Source organism: Capricornis sumatraensis, chromosome 20, assembly GCF_032405125.1.
Source record: "Capricornis sumatraensis isolate serow.1 chromosome 20, serow.2, whole genome shotgun sequence".
Taxonomy (NCBI): Eukaryota; Metazoa; Chordata; class Mammalia; order Artiodactyla; family Bovidae; genus Capricornis; species Capricornis sumatraensis.
Window position 1 is genome coordinate 58,545,208 of NC_091088.1, and position 6,025 is coordinate 58,551,232.

Below are 6,025 nucleotides of genomic sequence, written 5' to 3' on the forward strand. Positions count from 1 at the left end.
CCCGGCGGTGACTCCTCCCGGCCCCGGGCCAGAGCCACCAGCCGAGGCCCCGCCCCGCCCCGACCGGGCCCGCCCCCGTTAACCCCTCCATTGTCGCTCCCCCTTAACCCCTTCACCCCACTAAAGCCTTCCAGCTCTGGAGAAACCTCACCTGCTGGTGAAACACCCCCGAGTCCTTCAACGTCCCCAGCCTGGAAGCCTCCATCTCATAAATTCCTTTGCTTACCCTCCCTCCAACCCCGCACTCCAACTAGATCAAGCCTTAAGCTATGGGGAGGTGGGGGACGGGGGTTTAGGGAGACCCCAGACCCAAGTCATTAACTTTTTGGTCATTGCACTCCCACTTCCCCAAGGGAGACAATGAGGGGTCTGTTAGGTCCCCATGCCCATGGTCAGGGCCACCCCTGGAAGGAATCTCTCTTGGGTTTTCCAGCTCCAGCCGTGCCTCTTGGCCAGACTTAGGCTGGTGACCTCTGTGTGCCTCCGTTTCCTCTTCTGATCATGTGGTCTTTCATAGTCCTTTTATCAAGAGGACGTCATACTATAAAGTCTGTAAAACATGACACCCCCCTCCCACGACCTCCTTTCTCCCTGCTTTATTTGCTTTTCCCCATAGAAAGGGTCCTAACAGTCTGTGTATTCCACTTTTTTTGTTGTTTTTCTAAATATCTGCCTTCCCACTAGGAGGAGTGTCATTTTTCTGTTGGGTTACTTTACTACAGATACATGTGCAATACACGTTGTTTTCAAGGAGTAAATACATGAATGTTAAGTGCTGCAAAAATATTTGCTGATTTTTATGTTATCATCATGTCCTTCATAAACTGATCCATTCTTAGGCAAAGCACTTTGGACAGACCTGGGATGTAACACTCAAAAGTGACAACTAATAAAAAATAATTTTAAAATTTTCTAAATTTTTTTTTTAGAAAAAGTGACAGCTAGAACTTCCTTGGTGGTCCAGTGGCTAAGACTCTGAGCTCCCAATGCAGGGAGGCTGGGTTCGATCTCTGGTCAGGGAACTAGATCCCATAATTCGCAACTAAGACCTGGCACAGTGTGGGTTGGCGGGGGGGGAAGTGACAGCTATCGGGCTTGAAAATTCTTTTTTATTTATTATTCTTTTATTATAATTATAATATTTATTGGGGCTTCCTCAGTGGCTCAGCTGGTAAAGAACCCATCTGCCAATGCCAGAGATGCAAGAGACAAGGGTTCGATCCCTGGGTGGGGAAGATCCCCTGGAGAAGGAAATGGTAACTCACTCCAGTATTCTTGCCTGGAAAAATCTATGGACAGGGGAGGCTGGCAGGCTACAGCCCATGGGGTCGCAGACTCAGACATAACTGAGCGCGCATGTGTGAGCACACACACGCACACTCTCTCTCTCTCTCTCTCTCTCTCTCTCTCACACACACACACACACACAGTGATAATTATTATTTTGGCTGCTCTGGGTCTCCACTGTGGCATGAGGGCTTCTCTAGTTGAGGTGCGCTGACTTGGTTGCCTCATGGCACGTGGGATCCTAGTTCCCTGACCAGGCATGGAATCTGCTTCCCCTGCATTGGAAGGATGATTTTTAACAACTGGACCACCGGGGAAATCCCTGTTTATTTTGAGAATAAAAATGCCGGGATCTTAAGGGAGAAGCCCAATAAGTTGTGACAAACAGCACCCATGTGGCTGAGCACCCAAATTAAAACATAAACATTTCCATCACCAGCGACCACTGTTTTGTTTGGGTTTTTTGCTCCCTTCCAGGGCATTCACTTTCTACTTTACCCCCAGAGACACTCCATGCCTTTTTTTTTTTTTTACTGGAAATGAGTGTTGCCTGTTCTAGAACTTCATAGAAATGAAATGAAACAGTTCTAAAAAAAAATACTCCTTTCCTCTCGGGGCTCTGGAGGCAAATAGAAAGTAAGACTTAACCAAGTACCCAAGTGACCTGCAATGCACACAGAAATGAAAGCTTTTTCCTTCCACCCTCCCTCAAGGGGACAGGCAGAGAGACATACCAATGGAAGTGTCATGAAGAATTTAGCCCCGCCCCACAAATAACCCCATGTAAAGTTTACCAGCTTTCAGACAAGTCCTCCCATCAGCTCCTTGGCCATCCCAAGGTCCTTCTAAAGAGAAACTCTGAGGTGCCTTGATGGGTGAGGGTCCCTTTCTCTCATGGACTCAACCTAAGTTTATAATGTGATTCAGTTAGGACCCTGGCAGGAAACAGGTAGCCATTCAGAGAGCTTGTGTGCTGAATAGCTTCAGTAGCATCAACTCTTTGCCACCCTGTGGGCTGTAACCTGGCAGACTCCTCTGTCCATGGGATTGCCATTCTCTTCTCTGGGGGATCTTCCTGACTCAGGGACTGAATCCAGGTCTCCCACACTGCAGGCAGGTTCTTTACCATCTGAGCCACAAGAGGAGCTATAGCTCTAGACAGAGAACACAGCCACTGGCAAAACTGCAGGGATGCAGAGAGAGGCCTGGAAAATAAATACTCCAACCTCCTCCCCCACTTCTGACCTTCAGATTTCCTGTCCGCGCTTGTAACGGGAAGAACCCAACCAATGGACTCTCATGCATGGAGTCCACACAGGGCACTCTCACAGTACCCAGAGCTGGAGGAGAAAGGCTGAGAGTGACCCCTTGGGTGCACTGTGGAGAATCACCTGCACTCAGTTCAGTTCAGTTCAGTCGCTCAGTCGTGTCCGACTCTTTGCGACACCATGAACTACAGCACGCCAGGCCTCCCTGTCCATCACCAACTCCCGGAGCTTACCCTCATGTCCATTGAGTCGGTGATGCCATCCAAACATCTCATCCTTTGTCCGTCCCCTTCTCCTCCGGCCTTCAATCTTTCCCAGCACCTGCACTATCCTCCCAGAACTTTCTAGGCATATTTTTCCACGCAGGTCTCAGGCTGGGCACAAGAGGGCGCCAGAGCACCAAGACCCAGGGAAAGGGATGCTTTGATGGAGCTGGACCACTTTCTTCCCTAGAACTTGAACAGTAGGAAAGGGTCAAAAAGCTGGAGGACAGGAAAGGAGACTTTGACCCCAGGAAAGGAGAGTTTGATCGAAAACCTAGGGGTCTGGAGTCGGGATATGATTGCTGGACTCTGCCTATCGAATGGGAGTTTTCTGGGCGGACAAGTTCAGAAGGGTGTACTAGCAGGGAAGGAACAGCAGGTGCTGAAGCTCAGAGGCATGAAATGTCACAGGGAAGGGCAAGGACTGGCGACGCAAGTGGCTGGAGATAAGAGATGGGGACAGGAAAAGATGTTGGCTTAAAGAGGAAGATCAAAAACGAGGGGAAAATAAGGGCACCTAACATTTAATGACCACTTACTACAAAGTACCATTCTAAGCACTTCATGAGAATAACTCAGACTGGAAACTGCATCTCTGCCTCTCCTAGTTCTCCAGTTTGCTGATCGACCCAACAGATCTTGGGACTTGTCAGTTTCCACAACTGAGTGAACCAATAGCTTATAATATATAAACCCCACTGGCTCTGTTTCTCTGGGCTTTTCTTTGACTAATATACCACTTCAAAACTGAAACTAGATGTTATCAAGCAGGATATCCTATCACTAATTTAAGGACTTCTTTAGAATATCGTCCCATACCTGAAGCACGTTCAGCCCAGATGACAAAACTCATTGTACTTATTAGGGCTTGTTAACTAGCCAAAGACCAGAGAGCAAACATACTTACATATAAACAGCAAGTATAATTTGGAAATACTGCAGAAACAAAAGGGAATTTATAACCCTTTCTGGAATCCTCCTGAAAAAAATCCATACATGTGATAAAACTGCACACACACCTACACACAAGAAGACGTATAAAACAGGTTAAATCTGAATAAGGTCTGCAGATTCACCAGGGCCAGTTTCCAAGTTTGACAGTGTAGTATAGTTGCATAAGATGTTACCACTGGGGGAGACTGGATGAAGGGTATAGAGGACCTCTCTGTACTATGTTGGCAACTTCCTCTGAGTCTATAGTTATTTCAGAATTGTTTAAGTAAAACTGCATACACACAGACGTTCCTCAAAAAGTTAAACATAGAATTGACATATGGCCCAGTAATTCTACACCTAGGTATATACCCAAGAGAAATGAAAACATATGTCCAAATAACATCTTGTATATGAATGTCTGGGGTTCCCAGGTGGTAGTAGTAGTAAAGAGCACGCCTGCCAACACAGGAGATGTAAGAGACATGGGTTCAATCCCTGGGTCAAGAAGATCCCCTGGAGGAGGGCATAACAACTCCAGTATTCTTGCCTGGAGAATCCCATGGACAGAGGAGCCGTATGGGCTACAGTCCATAGGGTCGTAAAAAGTCAAACATAACTGAAGCAACTTAGCACGCATGCATGCATGTAAATATTTATCACAGCATTATTCACAATAGCAGAAAATGGACACAACCCAAACTTTCATCATGTGTGAATGGCTAACACCAAACCATAAGTCATAGCAAAATGGTTGTGTTTTAAGCAATTAAGTTTTTTTAACTCTCCTTTGAACTCTTTTTTTAAGAAAGTATTTTATTTTTAATTATTTGGCCACACTGGATCTTAGTTGCAGCATGTAGTGTCTAATTCCCTGACCAGGTATCAAACCCAGGCCCCCACCATTGGAAACATGTCCTAGCTACTAGACCACCAGGGAAGTCCTGCTAAACCGTTAAACTTTGAAAAGCTTTGTTCTGAAACAATGGATACTGGGAATAGGGGTCTTCAAACTCCCAGAAACGTTGCTGACCCTGCCCTCCGGTGTGTCACTCACCTTGACGTAAATAGGCTGAGGTGGCTGGTAATCTCCATCTCCTGCTCATGTGTTTCCCCACCTCCCTTCCTCTGAAAGAACTCCCCTGCCATTCCATGAGGTGTAGGTGCTGTCAGTCCCAGGTATCATACATTAACCCCTTCCTAAGCAAAGAGGTGAGCAAATGACCCAGGCCTGGCCAATCACATGACCCTAGCCCCTAGGCCAGGGATCCCCAACCTCTGGGATCTAATGCCTGATGATCTGAGGTGGAGCTGATGTCATGATAAAATGCACAGTAAACGTAATGCACCTGAATCGTCTCCAAACCACCCCCCTACCCTGGTCCATGGAAAAATTGTCTTCCACAAAGTCAGTCCCCTAGTGCCAGAAAGGTTAGGGACTGCTGCCCTAGGCCATAGAGACTGGGCACAGGATCCAAGCTGAGCCAATCTGATTCCCCTGGAGACAAGAACACTATGAGGGAAAGACTTCCTCTGCCTTTGTTATCATGTGGCCTGGCAGAATGCCTGCAGTCACGGTGTCTGTGTTCTCAAGTGTAAAAATAATCAGCCAACATTTCTAGAAGGCTTTTTATGTGTCAGGCCCTGTCCTAAGCTTGCCGCAGGTATTTAAGTCATTTTCACAGCACCCCTAGGGGGCAGGTGCTATTATTAACTTCTATTTTATACACCAGGAGACTGAGGCCTTGAGAGGTTAAGAACTCCACTCCAGGGGAGAAGCCAGATCCCAAGAGTTCATGAAAGTGAAGTCTCTCAGTCATGTCCGACTCTCTGTGACCCCGTGGACTGTAGCCCACCAGTCTCCTCCATCCATGGGATTCTCCAGGCAAGAATACTGGAGTGGGTTGCCATTGCCTTCTCCAGGTGATCTTCCCAACCCAGGGATTGAACCCAGGTCTCACTGCATTGCAGGCAGACGCTTTAACCTCTGAGACTCCAGGGAAGCTCATACTCTCTGATTTAAGTTCATACGCTCTGATTTAAAGCAAAAGTGGGCCAACTATCAGTACCACTGTGGACCAAATTGTATCTACTGCCCATCTTTGTATGGCCCATGAGCTAAGATGGTTTCACACTTCTAAACACAATGAAACTAAAACAATGGTATCTCATGACACAGCAAAAATGTTGCGGAACTCAAGTTTCGGTATCCATAAATAGCTTTATTTGAACACTGCCAAGCTCATTCATTCACGTGTTGTCTGTGGTCACTTT